The 13,530-nt window shown below is 41.4% G+C and overlaps 1 protein-coding gene across 29 annotated transcripts in view; it reads left to right on the top strand.

Annotated features, from left to right (window-relative positions):
- The window catches only part of NRXN3 (neurexin 3), a 985,201-nt gene that overhangs the window by 609,966 nt on the left and 361,705 nt on the right, over positions 1 to 13,530 (top strand). The window lies entirely within an intron of this gene.

The raw sequence follows: 13,530 nt of genomic DNA, 5'->3' as shown, positions 1-13,530 counted from the left end.
TTGTTCATTATTTCCCAGAAAGATGGCAAAGTCTTTGTGTCACTGTCTCTCTCCTGTCTTCCCTGCTCTTGAGTTCAATTCATGCAGTTTGATCATGGTGGCCCCACTTCGCCAAGCACCTTTACTCAAAAACACTCTTGACAAGCATTTATCACTGGATTTGACAGCCAAGTAGCCTCCCTACCCATGCCCCTTTCCCTTTGAAAATTTTCAGTGTTTTGGTGGGAAGATGATGATGTGCAGTGTGCTCTGAGGCACCCACTCCCTGGCTGTAGAGCTGTGTGGCCATGGTTGTATGCTTGCATGCATTTATGTACATTATAAATGATCGCCATAGATGTGCATGCTACCTACCTCTCTGGGTTCGTATCATGACTGTGTTTTGTCTTTGGGCACTCAGGTGCCCATTCCAGGGGAGTACATGATGTGCATATACTCTGTGACATGTTTACTTTTATATACCTCAGTGCACTTATGTCTACAGATTTATGGCTTCTGGTTATATGTGAACTCTACGGGGCCAACAGTAACTCTGGAACTGTCTTGAGAATTCTTTTGTGTCTTTCTTTTAGTTATAATACAAATTCATGGAATTCCTGGTTTTGCATGCTTCTTTGTAACATAGATTATCTCCCTGATCCCGTTTACCAGTTGGTCCCAGAGTCACACCAGAAGGCTTCCTGCTATGTTGGGAATAAATGGCTCTGGAGAGCACTGCATAAATTGATTTTGCCTCAGGGAAAAAGGCAAACAGAACTAGATGGTGAAATACCAGAATTTTAGGGAATTACACCTTCCTTTTAGGACAAGGTATTTGAATTCTCAAGCAACTTGGTCAGATACAGAAGCTTGGTAACAGCTCCAGCAAGTATTTAAAGTGTAATTTCAGTAAGATTTTATTTATTTTTATCTTTACAGTCAGTTCTTTCATAACATCTCAGTGTTTTTTGTTTCCAGCATGACATAGGTTTCTGCAGTGGGGGATCACATTGAATGTGAAGACAACTGGTGGGACAGTTGTGCTTTAGAAGCTGGGGAAATGGGTTTTGCATGTTACCTGGATTACTTCAGAAGCAGTAATGGAAAAGTTGGCAGGATTCACTTGCTGGCTTTAGCTCTGAGCATTGCCAACTCATTGCAGCAAATGGAGAGTACAAATCTCACAGACTTGCTGTTTTATACCTGCAGCTTATCACTACATTGGTTTATATATGGTTCAAGATCTTGTATACTATTAGGTCAAGACCAGTATATCTTGATCTCATAGTCCACTGAAAAGGCAATTTTTCTTGGATTGTAGCAAGGTCTAGCAATGTGGAAGAGAAACACTCTGACCTCTTTTGATTCATTCACACCATCCCCTGCAGCATAAATTTCTCTAAACACAGGATGAAACACTAAAATTGCACTATTGGCTCTGAGGGGAAAAAACTGTGAGTAAATCTGAATGATCCAAATCCCAGTGTCCAGCTGCTGAAACAACTGTTAAAACAGGTGTGTCTAATTTTAGCTTTTGAAACAGCTGGGCAAGGTGTTGGCTGTGTTTCAGTATCTTTCGCTTAAAGAGAAGGCAGGTGGCATTCTCTGAACATGCTGCTATTGAATTAGAGAGACCTATTAATATTAGTGAGTCAACTTAACTTAATTCTTTCAACCTGCTAACGAGAACACTTTGGAAGGGGTTGGAGAAGAATGACAGGGTACCTTGAATAAACCAAAAGGGAAAAGGGTTGTGGTGTGTGTGTTCTAGCAACAGCAGCTTAATCAGTTCAGGAGCACCTGTGCTACGCACCACTTTGCTGGCTGTTTGAATTTCTTTTGCCTCGGTGACCTGAGGCAGGTATGTGCTAGCTGTACTTTTTGAATGAAAGTATACTCCACTGAAGTAAAGATTAAACATGAACATGAATAGATTGGCATGTGTGTGTGAGAGAATGTTTAAAAAGCCAGCAACAACTCTGCTCTGCGTAATTCGGGATTTTCATTGCAAAATCAAGCATTCAAAACTGAGGCAAGCTGGAAATCCATGTAACATTATCCCCCTTCTGCATTTCTTTCAGTCTTTCAATCATACCAGGATCAGTATCATGTTCTTGTAGACTCCCTATTTGTTTGTGAGGCAAAAACAATCATTAAGTGAAACCCATTAGTATAGTTAGAAAATTCTGGTTTGTGAACTCTGTTTTAGTTGATCTAAAAACTGTCTGTTGAATAATAAAGAGGAAATTGGGGTTTAGTAATTAAAGTACTCAAATGCTCAGGTTGTTTTCCTAGCTCTGCAGCAGGGTTCTAGAGTGATACATTCTTCCTAAAAAGCAGCGATTATGTTATAGATGTGAGTGCAGAAATAATGGATTGTTATCAGTGTATACTTTCATATTGGTTTATGTCCCTGAGAGCAGCAGCTGTGAAAGCTGGTCACTATATGTAGTGGACTGTATATCCCTCTCAGAAAAAAAATGCATTTGAAAGAAGTAGGGGGGAGAGAGAAGATATTTTAAGAATGAGGCATTTTGTCATGTTCTTTAGCAGCATCTGATTGTGCTAAGGAGGGTATAGCTCCTCCAGATGTCAGCTATTTAGAGAGACACACACCAGAAGTTCTGTGGACAACAAATGATTGAATCCCACACAGGATGCTCTTCTTGGCAAGAGAAGAAATGGGAGTGAGTGGGTGAGCCTGTGTGTGTTACTGTGCAGGATGGGATGGGCAATTACAAAGATGGGAGAGAAGGAGAAAAATGAAGATGGATGGAGGTAAAAATACCTGCTAAATGCCAGCTGTCCCACTTGGATGGAGTAGGATTTTTGTCTGGTTGTTTCAGTGCTTTGCCTAGTGTGATTTTAACCCTATTTTACCATGATTTATGTAACCTAAGCTATGATAAGCTCTGTATAAACATCTGGATATGTGTTATTTTCAGCCTGTAACTAGCAGCCTGAGAAAACCCAATAATGAGAGTGATTTGTTGAAAGACAGCTTGCTGGGGAAAAAAAACAAACCAAACCCAAATTATTAGATCATCCTTTGTTGAAAGCAGAAGTTTTTCATAGCTTCATTCCTTTAGATGAAAATTTTGTTAAAAGTGTTTTAAAGCTCAGCAGTCTTTCTGGGGATGGGTCAAAGAACCCACAAATAATTAGATGGCTTGGGGGCTTCCCTCAGAGGCCACCCATTTCCCTGAGAGAAGTTGAAAATGTGCTGTTCTACTGGTTTTGAAATTTACTTTCGTGTAATACTTTCTTCTTTCCTCAAACTGCATTAGATAATTTATTTCTCTTTCCCATGCAAGTTTTGTTCAGCGTTTGGCTCTGATACAGAAGCAATGTTTGAGGTGGGGAAGAGAGGCACCTTACCTTTGGGTTCTGGACTAGGTCCTGTTGCCAGTGCTAGATGAAATCTCCCATTTCTAGTGGAGATTAATGCTTGATCAAAGGGGCATAGAATTACTTACATTTGAAGGATTCCTTCTGGACCTTACTGTACCAGTGTGGAAATATAGTGTTATTTCAGTCCGTTGTTCTGGGGAAATTATGCTTCTACAACCACTCTGTTTGGCCATCACCCGTTTGATTGCCTGTCCAGCAGCCACCACATTTGACAGGAGCATTGAAGCCCCAGAGATACTGAATTCTTCCAAAACCTGTTCCTCATCCCTGATGAGGCATAAGGGCTGGTCCACCAGCTGGTAGGTTTGCAACTCTGAACCTGCATCAACACAGACCGCCTCCTCCACGGCCAAAGCAAGAAATGAGAAGGAAAAGAAGTGGAAGGTGTTGCAGTGGGATGAGGAAATACGACAAAACTCTGAGCGTGTCAGAGGAGGGAGTGTGAGAGAATGCAGGGGGAACCGAAGGTCATGTGGTGACATTGTGGTGAATAGGGGAGGGCACACATGGTACAACAAAGGGATAAAGCCTCATTTCCTAACCAGTTATTTCTGTAGTTCTGCTGCTTGTAGAACAAACATTTTTTCAGGTAGCCAGGAATATCAGATGCCCTTGTTTTATCTGCCTGCTGCTACATTTCTGATGATAACACCTAGTGTATGGGCTGGTAGTGGGTAACTAGCATCTCAGTGCAAGAAAATGTGTTATACAGAGCACCTGTATATCTGCTTATTCTGTTTCTCACATACCGCTTTTCTGTCTCTTCACGTTTTTTTTGGTAGCTTGGGCTGTCACAAAATAGCTACCTTCAGATTTCTGTGCAGGAGGAGGTCAGAATGCAGAGATAAAGACAGCAACAAAATTATTCACAGTTAGTCATCCTGAAGACCACTCACATTTCTTTCACCCTCACAGTACCCACCATACTTCTGCCAGTACCCTGGACGAGTCAGTGACAGACTGTGAGTTGCTATCCTGAGTGCTCACTTTAGGTGACTAATAAAAAGGCGAGGGGGGTGAAATGTGGCATCTAATTAAAACTGTGTAGACCTAATTATAATTTAAGGGGTGACTTAAGGGATATATTGGTCCAGGGTGCAGATGGCTTTTGTATGACCAATTCAAAATTCAGATGGAAGAAATAATGAAGTTCTTCAAGTGAGTTCCCTCTACAGGTTATGCAGGCATTTCACTATTTTCCCTTTTTTTTTTTTTGTTTCTTCTGTAGTTGTCCCTGGCTGATGGTCTGAGGAAGAGATAAAGAGGCTACAGAGGAGAGAGCAAAGCAGAAATGTGTGCATGTGTGCATGCACATGTGTTTGTATGCATCTAAGTGTAATTCCTGCATCACTGTTCTTAGTTTTTCCTTGGCACTTTACAATCAGTAGCTGGATTTATTGTTGGTTCTATGCAATAGATTGTACATCCATGTTGGTAGCAGTTCATGCCTGATCTGTTGTATACAGCCTACCAGTGAGGGAGTTTGCTACTCCTTCCCCTTGTTTCCATGTCCCAATTTTCATGGCTGCCTGGTGCTTAAAGCTGTTGTACTCCTGATGACTGTACTTGCTCTGGTGGTGTTTGCAGCTCCCGTGGGATTTTGTTGCTGCTGGGTGCTTTCCCTCCCGTTTTGCTCAAAGACAAGGGTGCTGGGAAAAGGAAGTGTTCAGTTTGAGGAAGTTGGCTTTTTGCATCCATGTGAATAGTACGAACACTCTTTGAATCACATGTGAGTTGGAGGATAATACAAGTCAAGGAAACTGCTGGTGCCTCAGGAGACCTTCAGTGCTGGGGGAGCTTGTGTAGGTGGAGTTTGAGACCCTGGGGAATAATAGGAGAGGGAGGTGCTTCACAAGAAGAGAGATGTTTTTAAAGCAGTTCATGCTCTTTATATTTATTCTTACTATTGTCCTTTTGTTGAGCTTCTCTGCTGGAGACTAGTATCCCAGTAAGGTCTCTGATCAGTGCTGCGAATGGACCTAGAGTGTGTTCTGCTTCCATCTGTTTGATTTGTTTGTGTGGGTGCATTGCATGCCTTGCAGCCAGGGCCTGTCCTTGCTAGTATTAAATATATCAGCAGGGAACAGGTAGTTGATGCTGTGTAACTACTCATCTCAGCATAATACTGCAGTGACCTAAGCTGCACTTCCTGAAAGTTGCAAAACCTTTTAAAAATCTTGGTGCAGAAGGCCTAGGAACCTGTGGACCAGGGCTTAGTGGTATTTTCCATGTCACAGAATATATAACTGGAACTAGCTAGCAGAGTGCTAATACGAGCTCTCCTTCAGTGCAAGAGGGACAAACACCTTACTAGAAATGTAAACAGGAGTATCGTCCTCAAGGTATGTGAAATAATTGTTGTTATGTATGCAGTTCTCATGAGACTTTATCTGAAGGACTGCAACCAGTCTGGGACATTGCACATCAAGAAAAATGTAGATATTTTTAAAAAGTCTCTAGGAAACCAGCAATAATGAGCAGAGTCTAAACCCCACAGATTTCTAAGGAACAATACAGTAAATGTCCTTGTCTAGGGAGGAGGGACATAGCAAAAGTCTTCAAATATGTACACAGTATCTGTAAAGAGGAAGGAAACAATCTTTCTTGTATGATAGGGAAGAAATATCAGACCTCAATATTGCAACTGAAAATGTGTGTATATGTATGTTGGGGAATTACAGATCGCTAGGAAGGGAATGTTTAGAACACTGGTAAATAAGTTTTAAACTTTAAATCAAAACTTTACTGAACTCATTGAGTAGCAACACACTTTATGCTAATGGTTAATTCTCAATTGTTATCATTAATTATTTTTTTATATACAGAACTACAGAACTGTTATTCTTTAACATTTATGTCCTAAATTAACTGTGACTATACAGTGCCACAGAGCTGATTCTCTACACTTAGCACTGACAGCTACAGTCCTTGGTGGTTTTAGACGCAGAAGAAGAGGTGAGAAGTAGAGAAGGATGAGAGAAGTTGGAAGTGATGCTGGCTTGTCATATTCCGTATCCAATTACCCTTCACATACTTGATTCTTTAATGCTATTTCAGTCTCCCAAAAATGGGATCTTCAGCTGCCAACGGTGCTGCTTCTCTTGTTCTTTTTTTTCCAGACATGCTTCTTGTGTGTTTAGCAGGATGCCTGTTTGTTTGCATCCATTGTGTTTATCTTGTCCTTTGTTGCAACTTTTTGTTACCTGGATGCCTCCTATGAGCAAATAACTATGTGTTGTTTGCCTGTTTGGTGGTCATGTTGCTCACATAGTTAGTGAGATGCTTATATATACCATAAGAGTGTTGCAATACATTATATACTGCTGTTAGTTACTATATTTTAGTATGTTTATATCTGGGCAGAAGGAAAGTTAAGATTAATTATATCCTGATTAATGCATTTTTAATTAATAGATGTCACATGTGACTTCTTTGACTATGGCAGATTTGTGAGAAGGAGAAAAAAAAATTGTTGATAAAGTTGAACACTGGTATTTATTGCTTCCAGAGAATTGATTCTTCATCATTGCACAAGATCTTGGGCAAGGAGAAGGCCATCTAACAGCTTATTGTTTGTTACACCTTAGCCAGTAAGTAATTTGACACAGACAATGCAAAGTGGGCTCTTTCAGGGTTAAAAGCAGAAGAATTGTTCTCCACAGTGTCTTCTTTTGTCCTTCCAATTTTTAGCTTTGGCTGCTCTGACCTTCTTTGTCTCTTCATCTCCTGCACACTGACAAGGTATACATCTTAGGAAATTACACCTACCAGCAGCTCCCACGCAAGGAGGCTTGGCTGCTGGAATCACTTCACTCTTTGTCAGGTGGTGAGACACTCATGTCATTGAAAGGTTTCCCCCCTATAGCTTTTCTTGCTTTTAATTCTTTTTTTTTTTTTTTTTTGGTGGCTGGATGACCACAGCAAACAACAGTCACCTGGCAGTTATTGCTGTGAGTTGAACAGGTGATTACAGGCAAAAGCCAGGCAAGATGATAGATGGAAGAGAGAAGAGAAGCAGAGGGGAGTCTGTGCACAGTGTGTATTAGAGAACTCGCTTTTCATTAGTACAGAAGTCAGTTTAAAGGAGCAAAAGCAACAGTTTTTCCAGCTTTTCCTTTCTGTGTCAGATAAGATTTCTTTGAGTGCAAAAGGAAAATAAGTCTTCTTTCTGCTTTCATGGGTAAAATTAAAATGGTTCCTTATTTATCTCAGCAGGTATTTTAGCTCCGTCTATTCTCTGTGTCTTTCTACTTCAGCCTTTCAGGTGCTATTTAAATTTTAGAATGCAGAACTCTTAAAAATTATTTCCCAGCTGTTCCACACTAAGAATTCGTGATATAGATGTTAGTTCTGCAGTGCTAATATTTGCCCTAGTGTGTAAGGCACTGGGCTTTCAGACCTTCCAGATCTAAATCTAGATCTGCAGAATAGATACAGCCAAAATTACAGTAGGCAACACATCCTCCTCTGTGATCTGCTGGTGCATCTAACCTCTTGCTGCTGTGAGAGTCACTGAAGGCAAGGGATCACAGCATGTGTTATCCCAGGCAGGGCTCACACCTAGGCTGGAAACAGGCTGTTCCCCTTCACCTTAGACTTGCCAAGACTGATTCCAAACATAAGGAGAACAAGATACACATATCTTTTTGTTCCCATAACCATAGTAGCTACATGCATCCATAGTATCAGTTGTTATCAGTATCAGTTAGGCTAGAAATGAATTTGCCTCAACATAAAATCAGGTCTGTAAGAGGGGGCTGTTACGAATGATGGAAATCAGTTCTAGGCACATGCTACAGGTCACTACCATTTTATACTGGTGTACTTAGTGAAACATAGGTAGTAGAGGTACAGAAGTGTGAATTCTGTGACACAACCATCAGAAAATTAAACTGTTGGGCTCTTTTTATTCACTGGTGATTCAATAATTATCTAAGGTCAAGCAGTGGGTAACCCTGAATTTTTCAAACTCAGCCAGTCTTTTGGTTTCTCTAATCTTTCTGAGTCTGAACAAACCTTTGATAAAAAGTCACATTGCCGAAAGTGATACAAGAAGTCGAAGCAGGTTCTGTTTCTCTGCCTGACAAGATTTTAGCAGCTGCCATTGAGCCCAGCTTCCACTGAGAGTAACAGAGATAGATGCAATTCCAATCTTCCTGGAGGAAAAACCTCTGCAGCCACAGAAGATCAGTTTTCTCTTGTGAGATGAGAGTCTGCCTGTCAGAACACTGCTGAAGGGCAGACTAGAGTCTGGTTAGCCCACTTTGATAAAGTACCCCAGAGGCAGGGACTAAAGTGTTGGTGAGACATAAGGGGAGACAGTTGATACTTGAATAACAGAACCTCCTCATGATGATTGAAGTAAACTAAACTTGAGCATCCTTTATTTAACACAAAGCCCATTCATAATTGCTGATCTGGTAGAGGTCTGAAGTGTGAGAAGGATTTTGTCCTAATTTTTGAGGCAGCTTTAGGAAAGGGGATGCTTGCTGGTGTCTTGTGCAGGTAGTCAGGGGTATCTCTGCAGCACATTCTGTGAAGGAGAATTCCCAGGGGTGATGGAGTGAAGAACTCCCACGCTCAGGGCTGAAAGCATGGACTAGACACTCCTGTGTGAAGGCACCATTGCCAGTATCTAAGCCTTTCCATTCTCTTAGGTTCACAGACTAGCAGACTTTGGCCAAAAAAAGGTACTGTTTGCTCATAAAGCTGTTCTGACATATGTTGGCTCATGCCTTTCCAGCAAGTCTGTAATCTCTCCAGGGAAGGGACTCTCAGCTTATGTTAGTTTGCATAGTGCTGAGTACAGTGGATCATCCTTTATACATTATCCAGCAAACAGGGGCAATTTTAACATATTATTGTCAGTTTGCATTAGCAAATCCTGACATTGCCTCTTTCCCAATTATAGTTGATTAATGCTTATCAAAATGAGATATGTCGCTGTATTTGTGTGCCCACGCTCTTGTTCTTGCTTGTTTCCACCAACATAGGACTCTAGGTGTGTTACAAAAATCTGAACTTTGCAAGATTTTTGGCCCTTAAATTGGATGTTTGACAGAACTGAGTTTGTGTCCCAGTAGTTGCCATTGCTTTTGGCCCAGACTAACTGCTTGTAATCAACTTGCATTTCCCTCCTCACAAATTAACACCAAGGGGCAGATTTCCCTTCACTGATGTCAATCTACTGGCTCTGTTGAGTTTATTCACCCTGACACAAATGAGAACAAAACTAGGCTCTAAAGCTTCTATATTAGTTGCTTTCGGCAATCTGTGGTCCCTTGGAGCTGAGCAGAAAAGAGAATACCTGCCCTATGTTACAGGTAACATGTAAGGCATATGCCTCAACTTTTGTAGGTAACTGGACTTACTGGTTGTTAAAGGAAAGCACAGAAGCCCTGAGAAAAGGTTGCTTTCCGCCCCCCCTTCCCCCCACTCCAGATACAGAATAAAACTGAGAACTACAGAGACTGCAGCAACTTGGTTATACACAAAAAAAAGTACTGCACACAAGAAAAGGTACTGCATAACAGCAGCTGTGTGTGTAGTTTTCAGCCCTGCTCAGGAGCAACCCTCCCCTTTCGCTCTGGATGAGCAAACACTGATAATTCTTTGGTGCTGCTGGGTCCTGCCTCCTGAGGCTGCCTGCAGAGAGGCAGTGATGACAAGGACGGTGGGGCACCAGGGACTAGTCTCAGAGCAGTTAATTCTGCCAGCAGTGCTGAGGAACTTTGCAGATTTTTGGTCACTGCTGTCATCAGCAGAATTTGAAGTAGCTTGCTAAAGACAAAGATGTCTAAATGCCAGTCCTAAGCTCTCTACAGCATGCAATTCCCTCTGATTTATTTTATTTTATTTTATTTAAAACACTATTTTAACATCATAAGCGAAACCTGTTTTCACCCTCCTTCTTGTTTTTGGAAAAGTACATTAAAAAAATAATGGAACTGTTTTGAACCTTGAGAGAAACAGTTCTGTCTGGGAAAAGCTTCTGGGTGACAGGCTGTTCTAGCTGACCTTATTCTCTTAACCTTATTATATAGCAAAGCACTGACTAACGCTCTACCTGTTAGCTTCTACGGGGTGGAGGCAAAGCTGTCCTCTCTCTGGAAGGCACCCTGTATTGATAAATGCTAATTGAGTTTCCCCATTGGATCCAGTTTGAGAGATCAGTGATTTTACAACAGCACTGATTTTTCAGTTCTGAGTGCAGCAAAGTAATAAACAGCTAAGATTTAATAGGAAACATAGAGAAAGTTGCACTTGCTCTGTCAAATACGATGGAGTACAAACTTTTCCTGGCCTTGAAGATGACTCTTTCTGGGTCTCTTTCTGGGATTCTCAAACTCAGAAACAATTGCTTTACTATTTCTCATTTTTTTAGAATATAGTGGCACTCTGCTCTTTCAGTAAACGAAACAGCTATGCAGGAAATACGACTACTTTTCTCATATCTGTAGGGATCAACAGATCATAGAAACCATTATCCTTTAAGGTATCCGTCTTGGTTCTGAAGACACAAGAGCATTTAGAAAGACTCTGTGTTTACCCAGATTAATTAAACTAATATGAATACAACAAAGCCAGCTACTTTTGAAGTAAATCTGGTGGAAATGTTGAAATGTCACTTCTGAGTACAAACTTGCCCTTGCCACCCAAGAGGAAAACTGCAATTGAAATCTGCCCTCTTCCTGAAGTGGTGCTGCTAAATAAATGAGTCACCTGTGAACTACAGGGCAGTAAATACATCCACTGACACCTAATAAAGCAAGGCAGAGTGAAGTTCCAGTACTTTATGGTGTCACCAGGATCCTATGATGTATTTATAGCTAGCTTCACATGCTTTCCTTTTTTTCATTACTTATCTTTATGGTGTACTCCTAGCGTTTGGTTTTCTTGGTCCATCTCATTTTTCCCTAAGGCAGTTTGCAGCAAAGGAAGGTTGGTAGACAAAATGTAGAGCAAATCCCCATCAGAGGGGCAATACACAGCCACTCTATTTCTCCTGTTCATGGACTGCCCAGGCATTTTCTGTCTCTGGCCAGGGCAGTCTGAAGTGATGCTCACCTTTGTATGTCCTACTAGCACCTAAGCTGGTAGCTCTGCATGTGGGGGAGGATTGGTGGCAGATTGAATGAGGAAAAGGATCAGTGATTTGTTTTGGAGCTTGGTAATTTATTGTCCATTGAGGGCTCTGCCTCCCACAGCAACCCAAGACATAGGTGGCCAGCATGAACAGGAGCTTGAGTATGGAGAACAGGATGTGGCCTGTTGGACTATTAAAGGGAAATTAAAAGCTGAAGGATGCTACCAGAGTTTAGTCAATGAAACAACCTCTTATGTGTTCTTCTCTTTCAGTAACAGGGCAAATAGTTGCAGGAGAGGGGTGAGGAGTGTATCCATGCAGTTCCCCTGCTCTTATCTCTAGAATTGCATTTTCTAAAACATATTTATTTTCCACACAAATTAATGAATTTTCCACCACTCCCTCCTGGAAAAGCAGCATTGAGTCCTCAATGTTTAAACCTGTAGGACCTGTAGCCCCTTTGACTGATCCTGTAATGTGTGATATGTTCTGTCCTTTTTGTAATGCTTCAGCCAGAAAAAACAGAAAGTAAAATGATGGGAGGCAGATCTTTGTTGCACTGCTTATAACTATCTGGGTCTGAAACTCATTCAGATTTCCTTTATTTTACAAATCAGCTACTCAGTGATGTGTATTTAATACACGTCCTTCCCATTTTCCCCTAAATCAGGTTCCCTACAGCTTAACTACACAATAAATTTTTCAGAGTACTTTGTCTGTGGACTGTGTGAAAATTAGGACTTCTGTGATGAGGGATTCAAGGGTGCTGACTCATGGGTCAGCAGCCCTCCAAGGGTGTTATGCCAGTTTATATTCCCCCCTTCCCCCAAGTAGTTAGGAGCAGGGAGCTTCTTCACAGGATCCTTCTGGGCAGCAACTTCAGTTTCCTCAACAAAACTCACGGCCAGGAAAAGTTGTCTTGCAGAGATAAAACTGCTCTGTGCCCTCTGTATGGTACCACAAACTTGCCATCCAGGAGGGATCTGCACTACAGGTTACTCAGTCCTGTCTCCACCTGTGTGCCCCATTGTGAGGAAAGCTGACATTCACACTTTAAGGCTCTTAAATGGCCACCAAATCATCAAGTTAGTTTATACTAACAGCATGTACTGCTTGAGATGGAGAAGCTCAGTGTCTGTTCAGTTCCCACGTCTATCAGTCACTCACTGGCTGAACGTGACTGAGCCTCTGTTTCCTTATCTATAGAATGGCAAAGTAATACCAAAAGGTGTTGAATGGCTTCATTAATAAAAGACTTTAAAGCACTCTGAGATTCTTAGGTGGCAGATGTCAGATAAATGTGAAGATAACATTCTTGCTTTTCACAATCATTGATTAAACCCTGCAAAACACCAAAGCATTTCTGACTGCTTTAGCCCCTAATTTAGATCACTTATAGTATAAGTTACTAGACAATAAATTACAAGCATATCAGGCTCAGCTAAAAGTATTAGGCGTGCAACTCAGGTTGATCATTACAAGTTAGTGACATGTTGTACCAAATTGAGATCAATGACTGAAAACACTGCACCTCAGTGTTAGGGAAAGACTCGAGTCAAACAGCAGGTTTCAGAAGCACATGTGCACGCCTACAAACATGCTTCTAGTTGGGAAAACAGGAAAACTTACAGTCATAAATAATTTATTTGTTTGTATGAATAAATGAAGAGGAGGGAGGCAGTGCAGTGCAAGGTGAGTCTTGGCGGTGGCTGGCTCCTTTTCCAAAGCTCCTTACTGACTCCCTGAGTGATCCTGTGTAAGTCACTTCACTGCTGGTGCTTGCCTTCCCCAGCGTGGCTGGGGATTTTTGCCATGCAAATTGATAGTAAATTACTAGATAATGCTACTGCATTTGTTTATTAATTTATGGGCTGCAAGCTGGCTGCATTCCTCACTCTTCAAGGATTAAGTGCGGATACACCTGTTTGGACTAAGCCTATCGTTGCAGAAGCATTAAAAAAAAAAAAAAAAAAAATCTGTAAGAGCCATGGGGATCCCGTTTTCAAGAGCGAGGTTACCCCTGGTTCTCTCTTTGCTCCTGAGCAGCTGCGGCC

Source organism: Corvus hawaiiensis, chromosome 6 (assembly GCF_020740725.1).
Source record: "Corvus hawaiiensis isolate bCorHaw1 chromosome 6, bCorHaw1.pri.cur, whole genome shotgun sequence".
Lineage (NCBI taxonomy): Eukaryota > Metazoa > Chordata > Aves > Passeriformes > Corvidae > Corvus > Corvus hawaiiensis.
Note: the sequence above shows the minus strand (reverse complement) of the source record. Positions and strands in the feature narration are given on the sequence as shown.